Here is a 13816-nt window from a genome sequence, read left to right on the forward strand (position 1 = left end):
CTTCCCTGTTAAAAAAAAAAAATCACCAAGTGAGTCTTATGGGTCTGTAAGCTACTGAGAGTAGCACTGACTTCCCTTCCCCCAACTTGTCACAAGCACCTCTTCAGAGCAGACAAAAGAAACAGAAAGAGGGTGAGAGGGTTAATCTCCCTAAGAGAAAAAAAACCAAGTGATTTTCCAGTAAACAACTGAAATAGCAAACAATGAGAGTGAAAAATAATGATCAGAAAAAGGTACAGCCTAAGGAAGAGGCAATCCCAGAAACAGAGGTGTCTCTGGCTCAGTGAAAACAACCAGCATTGTGATGCAGCTTCATCATCAACAGAATAAACCCCACAAGTTGCCATTAGATCCACTTGTGTTTGTGCCTTTGATCTTTTAATTGCTTCTTAGTTATCCTTCAGTGCAAATAAATAGTGCATTGTGTCAAGAAAGAGGAGAGGGAATAGAAGAGAAAGAGACACAAAAGAAAGAGCTGTCATCCAGAAGAGAAAAGAAGCAGGTTATTTTCCTGCTTTTTAAAGGAGGGAGTATGTTGTGTATTTGTGGGGCAGGCTTGGAAACCAAAGCGAAATAAAGAGAAATACTTTAAGCCTCAGGCAAACAGCATCCTTCTAGTAGGACGAAATGGTGGAGTGGGGAAAACAGATTAGCCTGATTGAGTTTATTCCAAGAGAGGAGTGGAACCGAGCCCTGTGATAGTGTTACAGTTACAGCTACCCCTCATTTAAACTTGGAAGGTATAACCTCCACCCTTCATTTAAGATAGTGGTAAGAAATAATTAAACTCCTTTTATAGAAGCAGATAACTGGAACAATAGCAGCCTCCACCCCAAACAGGCTCTTGTCTCTGTGCAAAATAAAGTCACATGAAATGACAGGGAGGCAGGAGAAGCAGGGCAGAAAAGCCAAGGACACAGTCAGAACATGGCCCTGAGAGAGAGCGCTTTTGAGCTAAGTGCTGACTGGAACCTGGCTCCGAACTGTGAACAAAGACTCAAGTTGTCTGAAAAGGACTAAATGGGTATTTATGCATTCTTTGTAAATACATTGGGCTGCATCAAGGATACACCTGATTCCACCATCAATTTCTCCTCCTAATAAAAACAATGCACAAGACCCTGAATCTGGACAGCCTTGTGAGTCAAAAACAGTTAGCACTGGTGTGAAAAGTGGGAGTGAATTTCCAAGGAGTGAAATTGTGAGCAGGTATTTCACACAAAGGCAGATGGAACAAATTATAGCAATGCTTACAGAAACTTGACATCATCGGCTGGGATTAAAACAACACTTAAAAGCAAGAGTTGAAGATTTTTTTTTTCCAAAGGAATTAAAGCAAAGGTTTGAGAGCTAGTCAGAAAGGACTGTGAGATGGCCAGGAGTCACAGAAATCATCTATGCTGGTGTGGTAGCTATAAAGCATCCAAGCAGAATGGGAAACAGGATAGCAAAACAGGTTGACTTGGCAAGATGGATTGATGAGGGGTCCAGCAAGAAGGTTTTCCAGGAAATGTGAAAGGTCAGGAAGGTTTTGACCAACTTGCTAACTGAGAGGAGCTGTAGCAAGAGCTGAAGGAGGTAAAATCAGGTCCATTAGAAAACCACCTGGTCACAGACCACAGTGGAAGTCACTCCCTGTAAATGAAATTGCATCAGGTAGAGAACATCCATAAGAGTACCACTTGCAACAGTTGTCTACTCCATCTGCAGTGTACAGAGACCAGAGAGGGAGGGTCATGTTGTCCGAACTCAGGTGAGGTGAAGACACCCTGGGAAGTTTCTTTGCATTCTGAGAATCATCATGGGCCATATGAGCAGATAAGAATGTAGACAAAAAGGAGGTCCCTGCAAGACAGTTTGATTTGCCCAGGTCTGATAGTGCTGCAGGACTCACCCCTAGAAAAGGGTGAGGTATTTGGGCCTGGTACAAGCCCCTGCTATGTGGTGTAGAGTTGGCCATCAATATGAGCTGCTCAGGGCACAGCTCAGAATTAGGAGAGGGAAAGTGGTGGCTGATTTCTATGTGCCAGCCTGCCTCAGAACCCAGATAGGTCATTCTGGCCCACCACCAGAAAACACTGTTGACCCCAACCTAATGGATCTCCACTGGAGACAGTGACTGTGAAATCCATACACACCTTAACACTAGATTTGAAAATAGCATCTCTAGAACTCAAGGAAAAAAAACCCCTACGTAGGTCAGGTGATACATAAACTAATAATTGGATTTGATTTCATTATCAATAATAACTGTGTCATAAATCCTTGGAAAGGAGTCTTACATATTCAGTCCATAGAGATGCTTTTGAAGATGTGTCCCAGATGATGCAAATGATTTGTAGGCAATTGTTTTGCATAGTGAACAAGTTGTCCTGCCTCCAGGGGCAGAACCCATAATAACATGTTGTGGCAGCTTGGAAAGGTGTGCAATAGCTGAAACCTATTTTGAGATGCAGGGCCTTGGGGGAGTCACAGCTGCTAAAGCTCTAGTGGGTAGGAAGTAGGAATAGGTACCTGTTTGTGGCTCAGTTTTTCTGACAAGGAGCAAATGAGAGAGACAGAGAGATTGTTGCCTTTTTTAGACCTTTATGATTAAAAAAATAAATAAATAAATAAAAAGTATACTCAACCCCACAATAAAAGCATTCATCAGTCAAACATACATCATAACCAGATACTGAAATCCCCTACCACCTCCTTCAACACCCTTCACATGGTTAGTTAGTCATCTTCCACCATACAGAATGAGCCCTTTACTGGCCCAGGGTGCCACCAATTGGTCTTTGTTTTTTTGCAAGCCAAAATGCTCAGACTTCAAGGAGAGATGTGTTCAGATCAAGCACTGAAAGAGCTGGAAGGTGCTATCAGAGCTGGCCCCTGTGAACTGGTTTCTGTGGCTCCTTAGGGTCATCTTGGCCAGGGCCAGCAGGAAATTGTCCAGGCAGATTGATAGATTCATAGCTTGTTAGGGGCTAGAAGGGACCTCGCAAGATCATTCAGTCCAGCCCCCCTGCAGATCATACTGGCCTCCCAGCATAGGGCAGAGAAAAATGTGTACAGTGTTGGAGAAATCCAAGACAGGAAATAAGAAAAAAGAAAAAGGAACCATAGCTGCAAAATATCAACCAGCTGTTATATTAAAAAAATTAAAGAAGAAGATGTTGAAGATGAACTCTCAGAGGTTCTGTTGGGCTTGTTCTGGAGCAGCAGAGGAGCAGCAGAGACACCTAAAATACTTTTTTGTCTAGGAATCAGTTGTTATCCTGATCTAATGAAGATATCAGTTGCAGTTTTCTGTTGCAGCACAACATACCAGGGAAACAGATCCATTAAACATCAACTTTGCTATTTACCAGCAGCAAAAGGGGAACATAAATTATCTGTCATTAAGAAAAAGTATCAGGAAGGCATAACAGAGCTTCCAACCAGTCCTTGAGCCTCACTTATATCTCTGCTCATGAAAAATGATGGTGGTATCACATTCTGTGTAGATCATAGAAAACTAAATAAAGTCACTACAAAAATTTTTAACCATTACCAAGAATAGCTGATAACCTGAGTGCTGTAGCTCGTTTAGTTTAGCTTTTTCATGGTAGATATTGGCAAGGAGAAATAGTAGAGCAGGGGAAGGACAGTCTTCACACCAGAACAAGATTCTGATAACTTAAAATGTTGGCTTATGGATTATGTAGTACACTGGTCATCTATGAAATCTAATGGACAGCATACCTCTCTCAGTCTCGTTTGTCATATTGAAATGATATCCTAGTACATGCTAAAAGTTTTTAACAGAATGTGATTAATTTATAAATGGGCTATGGTAAGTTTAAGACAGCCATCTGAAATTGAGCCCAAAGAAATGTGAGTTGCTTCCAAAGAGAATTTTCTTCATCAAAATAAAATCAAGGTAGTGCAAGATTGATACTCACTAATACTTCATCTGATACTCACCCATTCCCAAAGTAGAGGCACGGTTGGGCAGTTCAGTGCCCTGGACAGCAGTATCTGCCTGGCTGCTGGCAGCAGTGGTGATGGCCAAGCAATCAGCACAGAGGTTGCTGTTTCTGTATTTCCCCCCACCCCCCAAAGGTGCACACCCCAGTTGCAGTTACTCTGGTCACCCCCAACCACCTTTAGTTACACTATTTGTGCAGAGTTTTTTAGGGTTCTATTACAGGTGATTAATTTTGGGGGCTTTTTAATATGAGGAAACCATTGGCTGGGTGAAAATGAGAAATCACTTCAGGCATCAGAGAGTATGATCCTTTTTAAAGTTGAAAAAAGGCTCTTTCGCTTGTTTCTGCCTTGGCCTATCAGCATTTTAAAACCACTCAGATTGGACAAAGATACTCATGCTTATGATTTTGGGAGTTGTACTGACACAAGAACACAAAGGACTTGAGAGGGTATTAGCCAAATCTAAGCTTTCGAGAGAGAATTTATTGTGTCATGCAAGACAATTCATAGCAGTGATTAAATGAAGAAAAGTCTTGAGTTTGAAAACTTGTTTAACTTTATCCCAACTACACAGTTGGTCCGAGAAAAAATATCAACCTAAGAAATACTTGTCTCTCATATCATTTCTGGACCATCACAGCTACAACATCACTTTTACACTACCATTCAATCTAGAGAACATTGTCTCTGCTTTTTATATGGGATGAAGGTTATGGTCAGGATGCCCCATATTTCCATGTAATGAATCTGTAGAGTCAGAACATTACCAGGTAGTTGGGAAAACTATGATTTCATAGCTTACCACTGCCTGAGCCTGGGCACGGTAATGCTGAGGAGCTGCTTAGATGACCTTGATGGGAGGCTAATTGCAAACACTGCCCTAAATAGAAGAGCAAGGAACTGACCACTCAGGGGAATGAGTGCAGCCAGGAAAAGAGAGCTGCCTTTCCTCTTTCCATAATTTGCAGAAGGGCTAATATTCCTGTTTCATTAACTGAGGCTGCTGGGGCAGTGTTGCAGGAATGGACCCCAGCACATCTAAAAGCATTCCAAAGGCACAGCAGTGAATAAAAAATTATTTGCCACCCTGGAAGGTAGCGTGCCCCAAGACTTTCATTTCATGCTGGCCACAGTGGGAAAGCTTGGAGTTCAAAGAAAAATACCTTATTCTATCATCAGTCCCTCTTCCTGCCAGAAACAACCTGCAACACCCAACGTTTGGCTAACTATGCAAGTCTAAAAAGCAGTAACAAGATTGTTGTACAGGGAGAGAAAATGGATTTGTTCCTATATTAATAGCTAATCATATCACAGTTTTCTGAGGGTTTTTTCCCCCTTTCTTTCTATAAAGGATTTTTATGGAAATACTCATTGGAATGTTATGGGGGCAGGGCGTGAGTTCCTAACTATTTAGAGCACCAATATAAAACACCAACAGCCATAATTAATCCTTCCAATCACTATGGAACAAAGTTGCCTTTTTCTTTTTTACCATTGTGCAAAATACATAGAATTACACCTTCCTTTCTGTGTTTTGTTGGTCAATAATGCCTGGGAAATAGGGTGCAGGAAGCAGCTAAGTGTTTCAGATTGGAAGGCTTTTGTGGCAGGCTCTGTGTTGTATTGTTTGTCTCTGCAATACCTTGCTTGATATAACTTTGATGGTGAATGGTGCACCTAGCTTCTATTGTTATATGCACAGTGAATAGTAGTGTTCTTCTGTCACCCACTGGGTGGCTTTGTGGGAAAAGAAGCAGTATGAAAGCAGTTTATCATATTCTGAAACTTGTTCAAAGTCATTAACAAGTCCCTACAAGGCCTGATCTAAACAACATTGTACAGATTTGACCAGCATTTTCATTTTAAATTAGTTGATTCAAACCAATACAATCCCAGTGTAGATATGCTTAAATTGGTTTTAACCAAATTTTTATTGGTTTCATTTACTTCAGTACATTTCTTGGCACAAGCTAGACAGGTACACTTTTAAAGTCATTTCGGTGCCTACACAGGGGGCTAAACAGTTTTGACAAAACTACTGGATCTTCTGTTTGTTGACACTGCCTAAGACAGGGGCAAGCAATTAGTTTGGGTGTAGGGCTGCCTACTGAGTTTTAACAAGCTATCGAGGGCTGCATGACAGGCAGCCAGGGGCAGATAAATATTAATTTTCTTAATTTTTAAGGGGCCCCGCAGGCTGGATAGAATGGCCTGGCAGGCCGCAACTGGCTTGCGGGTTGCATTTTGCCCACCCCTGGCTAAGATCTGCCTAGATCCTTGTATTCTTCCAGTATCTTCAAGTTGACTTACATTTTGTTAATGGGTTTCCTTCTGCGTTAAAATCCCATGTGTTCTTGTGGGGGGGAGGGTGTGTGTGTGTGTGTGTGTGTGTGTGTGTGTGTGTGTGTGTGTGTGTGTAATTAGCCTCTTAATGAGTCTGCACTCCCATTTTATATTATTTTACTCTACAGCTCTCTCTAAAGGGCCATGCACACTCATGGAACTTGTACCAGTTATCCAGTGCAACATAATGTCAGTAATGTATTTAACAGATGACACCGTTCAATCCAAAGGTGTACTTTTAGTATCTGTTTTACATAGTGCACAAATTTATCCACAAAGACAAGCAGGAAATATCACCACAAATAGTTTTTTTTTTAAATGTCTGCTACAACTTATTATATTTAACATACACACAATAGAATCTCTACGTCAAATAAAGAGCTTGTGTATATTCCACAGAATCTAAGCAGGGTGGGGTAGTAGAGATATGTCTCTGTTGTATAATTAATTGCTTTAAAAAGCAGCATATGTTGGCTAAGACAAAATACCTCTGAGGAGTTCTGGAATCCCAGCTATGTATCTTTCAGGCATTTCTTCCACTGTGTTTTGTATTGCTGCTGCACTTCAGTGGGTCCTTGTTTCTAGTTGTCATAGTCTTCAAAAAGATTGTTAGGTATGATTCTCAAGTGTCCCCCGGCAAACACTTTACACCTTATCAGAGACACTCATCTTTTGCTTCATTCATTACCCATGACTCCAGTCAATCTCATCCCTCCCTCATCTTCATAAACAGTTGAAGCAAGTGAGATGGACTCATAGATTCAACAGTCATGGAATGAAATTCTGACCTGAACTTTGCACCTCCTGCCCTAGCGAAAAGCTGAAAGAGGGAACAAAAGGGTACCACTTCATCTGCCTCTACTCTCCCAGCCACACCTTCCTTTGCCACTGTGATCAAGTCACTTAATTTTCCTGTGCCTCAATTCTCCACTCCTAAAATGGAGGAGGTGATGCTTCCTTTCTCTCATTCTTTGTCTTATCCATTTACGTAGTAAGCTATTCAGGCCATGGACTATCCCTTCTGGACTATTCCTCTGGTATGCAAATATTTATACCCTGCCACTGAAAAATGCATGGAGTTCAGTGATAGCATGACATGATGTTCATATTGTATAATTTGCAGTGCGGGGAGAGGTGGAGATGAGGTGAAGAACTTGTAGTGGGGCCCATGGGTATCTTCCTCCCTGACACTGCTCACTGACACTTGGTGTAAGTCAGTGATGTGTATGTACAGGTGGAGCTTTAGTGGCCCTGGGATATAAATGATATTGCTCTCGTAGTCAGTGACTTGCTGACGCTCAGCTTTCATTTTATTTTCGGGTGTATATTGGGATAGGTTATATTGGGAAGCCCAGCTATGAAAGCAGTGTTGCTGATACTTTAAACAAGGAGGCCCTTCCAAAAATGTTTCCCCTTCTGTCTGCAATGAAAGCCTAGTGCTAGGAGCATGCACTCTCTCAGAATGGAGGGGGAGTTGAATGATTTGTTTTCTCATTTAAACAAAACACTTTCTCCTGATTGTAACCTAGGCAGGGAGGAGACAGCACTTGGCAAACAAGTTTACACTAAGTGCACTTCACTGAAAATGTTTATACTCTGCTGCTGAAAAATACATGGAGCCGGGGGATAGTATGGCATGGTGTTTGGGTTGTTTAATTTGCAAAGGCAGGGAGGGGGTGTGGAGATGAGGTGAGGACCTTGCAGTGGGGTCTTAGGGGCATCCTCCTCCCCAGGCAAATGTTTTTAAATATACCTGACACTTCGTGCAACCCAGTGCATTCCAACCTTAATAAAATGTGCTCTCCTGCAGAATTTATGCGAGCTCTAGAGTCAGCCACATCCCTCAGGATGGAGAGAGTGGGGAACACCATCAGCAACAGGTGGGGAACACCTTCAGCAACCAGAAGCCTCCCTTCACTTGGGTGATAGAGCTCTAGCAAGGAGTCCCAGAGATTCCTATACAGTACAGGACCCCCATGGATTGGGCTACATGACTAATGGACTAGGCTGAGACTCCAAGTCATAGGCTCAGTTCTCAGCTCTGCATCTAGCTTACTCCTGTGTAGCAATGGCCAAGAGAGCTTAGCATCTAGCCGCTCATTGTTGGGAAGTGCTGGAGGCTTGTGCAACCCTGAAAGCCTGATCCACAATGTCTCTATGTCCCAGATTTCCCTCTGGACAATGAGGGGAATAACACTCTATTCAAGTCACAGGTCAGTTTAGACCTTGCAGTCTTGGTGCATATGTGCAGAACAGTTAGAGCAATGGGCAGACAGTCCTTAGTTGGGCCCTTCATGCACAATTGTATTGCAAATGCTTTTAATTGTGATACTTGGACGGATTTTTATTTTAAGGTATTTGTGTTTCTCATACACCGTGGAGTGGGATGAGGAAGATGAGGCAATGAATGGTTCTGCTTCATTCCCTGACATCTCTGTAAATGGAGATCTCACAGCAGAAATAGCAGAGGGTCCTGAGACTCCTTGAGAACTAGGGTGGTAGAATTTCTATCAACCAGACTAGAAAATGAACCACAATAGGAAATTGTGAATAGTCCTTTAGAACAGCAAGTATATGTTGTTTAGGAAGTTTGTACTGTGTGTACAGGGCTGATGTGTTCTCTTCTGCTCAGATGAATATGGTAGAACAAGGCAAAACGAGATCTGGATGCTACTTCAACTTCTGTCATTGATTACTATACAAGTCTGGTAATCTCTTTGACTCCTCATTCCCCCATCAGTTAAAACTGAAGCTGACACCTACTGCAATGCACTTGATGGTTTTACAGTGTTATGATATCTTTGCATCCTAAAATGAAAGGTGCCATAATGGTGGAAGGTATGTAGGAGTGTGCTTGTAACTTTGGGTGGGACAAGTCAGGAATACCCATGCTACAAGCCATACAAGACATTCATACATGAGGTAAAGGCCAAAAAGAAGCCTTTCCACTACCTGTAGAAACCCAGCCTGCTGTAGAAACTACAGCACAGACACTAAGATGTAATCCCTAAGGAACATGATGAAAAAAAATAACCCATAACCATGCAGTGGTTTGTCAGGTGTTCATGGAGCAGCTGAGCTTGGCTGAGAAGCTCACGAGAAAAGCGGTTATATATATTAGCTAAGAGCAGACATCTTCTGACAAACTTTGCAGAAGAGCCTGACCCCCCACAACCCGCCCTCCCTGCCTGCCTGCCAGAGGGAGGAACTGCTCTTTAAAATCCTTTTGAACATGTACAGTAATAACAGTAATGAGCCTATTAATGGACCAGTTCTTTCCCCCATTGTATCCAAAGAAGCACAGTATGGGGTAGGAAGGGGAGAGGAGGAGTGGGCAAGAGAGATGGGGCCTACCCTTTAAAAATATGTTAATGTGGTGATTAATCCCTCAACATCACTTAGCAGCTTCACATCCCATCTCTTCGCTGTTCCCCTCTCTACCAACATTTCCAACATTATCTGCCTGCCTTGACTTTATTTTCATTCTGCCCTATTCACCTAGCAAATTAGAGGCTAGTAGGGTATATATTATCACAGTTCCATTAAAGTAATTGTTGTAAGCCAGCTGAAGATATGACCCTTTGAATTTAGGAACTGCCATACTCTCTCAGTCCAGTTTCCCCCAGAGGGCTGGCTGGTCTAGAGCGTTCAGCTCAGTCTGTTCAGTGGTAGTGCTCTGGACAATTCTCCCAGAGCTCCCAGCACTGCTCTAGGAAGCTGTGCATTCTGGGAGATGCTGAAAAGTTTGGCTGAATATTTCAGGGGTTCGCAGAGGACTTTAGAGAGGACTTAGGAAGCTCCACAACCTGTTGGGAAGATTCCCATCATTCCCATGGACTCATAGTGCCATGAGTCTCCTGGAAAAGGCATTCCTCCAAGCAGGTCCCACAATTCATGCAGGGGGTGGGGGGTAGCAAGGAATAGGAGATGCTCTGTTTATCAGGGCACCCCTTGGAGTAACTAGGAACAACGGCCACAAACTGATGGAGAGCAGATTTAGGTTAGACATTAGGAAGAATTTCTTTACGGTAAAGGTTGCCAAAATCTGGAATGGGTTTCCAAGGGAGGTGGTGCTCTCCCCTACCTTGGGGGTCTTTAAGAGGAGGCTGGACATACACCTGGCTGGAGTCGCCTGACCCCAGCACTCTTTCCTGCACAGGGCAGGGGGTCGGACTCAATGATCTGCTAAGTTCCCTTCCAATCCAAACATCTATGAATCTATGAATGTGAGGCCTGAATCCCATCTTATACTTTTGTAATAGCAGCAAAGTTTTGTTATTGAATAATCTGCCCATGGAAGTTTCTTCCCAAACCATTAGTCACTATCTTATGCTCTGAAGTCTGAGCATTTATATTCCATGTATATCTTGTTTGCGTAGCTGTGCGTTGCTCCAAGATTACAAACAGATGGCCCATTTTCACAGACCTAGTTCCTACCCCTTGATTTATAAGCACGGACTCTAAACATTAGTGACAGAGAGATTTACGTGCCTCCTGGATGTAAAGTGCCGACTCCATCCTACATGCCGCAAGTGAGACATTTTTAACTGCTGTGGCAAACAGAGCACACGTGTGGCTGACATATTCCAGGCCACACCCACAGATAAGTTCATACAGCTCTCTGTGGTTGGTTGCATTGATGGTGAAAGGGTTAAATGGATTCCTAAAACAGGTGGGGGATAGGGTGGGACTGAGTGATATCATAGATAATGTTATTTGAAAAAGCTAAGAATTGTGGAATTCCTAACCTAATCCAACATCCTAACAGTTTCAAGAAATGCAGCAATATAATATAAAAGGTATTACCAAATCCAAGCACAAGGAAGAGTGGGTTAAGACCCCACACAGACATCTCTGTACCTAGTTTACTGTGTGATACATAGAGCTCAGTTTCTAATTTAAGGTGAATTTTCTGCTGATAAAATTAGCCGGGTTCAAAGCTGTGGAAAATGAATTCCTTACTCTCCATCATGCAAACAGCAAGAGTACAGCCTTACAATGCTACACCATTAAAGGCTCCAATTAACATATTTTAGTAAAAAAAAGATTGAAAATGTCTTTCTTGCATAAAATTTGTAAATATTTGTAAAAAATTGTGAAAGTTTTTTTAGATGTGTTTAATTTTTCTGATTTTTCTATCAACTTTAAGTAAAAAATCTTGGACAATTTTTGAAAGAGATGGCTGGAAACAACCACAAGAGGCCATCTAGTCCTACACATTTCTCAAAGCAGGATCATCTATATCTAGGCCATCCAATACAAAATGGTTAGATGAAGATTTTGTTTAGCAAAAACTCAAAGTCTTGTGAAACAGGAGATTTTGCTAAGGTTTTGATCAAAAGTTGGGGAAAATTGTTTTTAAAAAAATTGAAAAATGGATTGCCTGTGGAATCAAAATCACAGATGCTTCCTCAGCCTGACAAAGGGTATTTATACCTGAAAGCTTACTAAGAATTTTTCCAACTATCTGAGTTGGTCTAATAAAAGATATCAGATTTACTACCCAAAGAACCTTGTCTGATTTCAAAACATTGAAATTTTTCCCACCACTTCGTAGTAGTTTTCAATCAGTTCTACCTGCTGATCTGCTTCAACCATGACCTAGAGAGGTTGTCTTAAGTGAATTAGTGTCAGCTATTCTATTTGTAGTCCTGGCATTGAGGCAGCAAACATGGCTGCCAATTAGTCTTAAACATGGTCTTTCATCCAGACGGGAAATCATGACTGTCAGTGTAAATATCTGACCAGTGGCATTCTAATCCCAAACCTGTTGACTCCAGTGAGCTTTCATTCAATACATCATATTAATTCAATGTTCAATTTAGATGGGAACTGCTCAAAATCAGCATGCTTTGGCTGGAAGGAGGCATTCCTGAGTATGTTCACAAGATCATTCGGGTTGTGCCCTCCTCCTGAAAGATCCCCAAATACTTCATGGATTACCTACACCACCAAAATGCAGGCAGCTCTGAAGCAGAGAGAAGCAACCAGCAACCAGTTAACCCTGAGAATATGAGAGGAAGGTTTGGCCAAGGACGCTGGGTCAGTTCCCCCATTTTGTTATGAAATGTTCCATGGAATCCCAGATGTCTGTGCCAGTGAAAACAGCACCCAGGTTTTATTGTCTCATCAGAAAGATACACACCATAAAGCGCAAGAAACTGCTTTGATCTAATTCGGAAGGATGAAGGAATGAGTTGACTCTGGAACTGGCTCCAGGGTGTCTAGGTATTTCATACCTTAAGTTTAGGTCACCGAGGCACCTGCTTCTGTTCAATGTTAATATACCTGTAGCAGGCCATGTCAAGCTTGACCTCTCACTGCCATCTATTCTGCTTTTCTCAGGATGCCGCATCCCTTCTAACACGTTGCTGCTGGTGAAGGTGCAGTGCTTAGCCTGAGATTAATGCTCTGAGGTTCCCAGACTTGTTTGAATGATTTGGACTATTACTGATCGTACAGGGACTATTTCTGATGCAGGAAATCTAAATGAGTGTACAGAAAGAATAGTCCAACTCCTAGATTATGAAGAGCTGACAGTCATGTTACATCATTAGAAAGTAAATGTTCACCCTATCTGGACTCTATGGTACCTCCTCACTGTAGCATCTAAGACTCCCATATTCTTATCTTCCCGGCACACTGGGGGTTCTCTTATTTCCCAGGTAAATAATTGAAACATAGAGATGCTGAATTCCAGATTCTCAAGGGTACAAGGAACCCTTTTGTCTCTTTAGGAGGTTTTGATGCTTCTGGACCAGTAATTCAGTTGCTGCCTAATCACTTAGCCATTTAGATCTCAACCTTCCACCAGTTGGGATTTCAAAGCCACCCATGTTATCCCACAACTAATAAGATGGTTGGAACCCCACTTCTAGCAGAACCTGGAGGTCCCAAAGAGCGGTTCTCTACCTGGGAGAGGAAGGCCTATTTCCTCAGTGGAGCCTGGTCCTGTAGACATGCTCTGAGAATGCGTAAGGCTTGATAACTGTCACATCTTGCTGTAGGAGGCTGGCTGCAAGCAAATAGTTGGCCAACACAGCAACTGCACAAAAGCTGGTCATGGCAGGCATGCTTGCACTGCCTCCTGGATAGGGCATGTACCTAGGACATGGAATACCCAGGTTCAAGTTTCTGCTCTTGTCTGATTTTCATAGATTTCATAGACATTAGGGCTGGAAGGGACCTCGGAAGATCATCGAGTCCAGCCCCCCGCCCAAAGGGCAGGAAGTCAGCTGGGGTCATAGGATCCCAGCAAGACAAGCATCCAGTTTCATCTTGAAGGTGTTCAATGAAGGCGCTTGAACCACCTCCGGTGGCAGGCTGTTCCAGACCTTGGGGGCTCAGACAGTAAAGAAATTCTTCCTTATGTCCAGCCTGAAACGATCTTGTAGTAGTTTGTGACCATTCGACCTCGTCATCCCTTGGGGCGCTCTGGTGAACAAACGTTCCCCCAGATACTGGTGGTCACCCCTGATTAACTTGTAGGTGGCCATCAGATCACCCCTGAGCCTGC

Source organism: Alligator mississippiensis, chromosome 2 (assembly GCF_030867095.1).
Source record: "Alligator mississippiensis isolate rAllMis1 chromosome 2, rAllMis1, whole genome shotgun sequence".
Lineage (NCBI taxonomy): Eukaryota > Metazoa > Chordata > Crocodylia > Alligatoridae > Alligator > Alligator mississippiensis.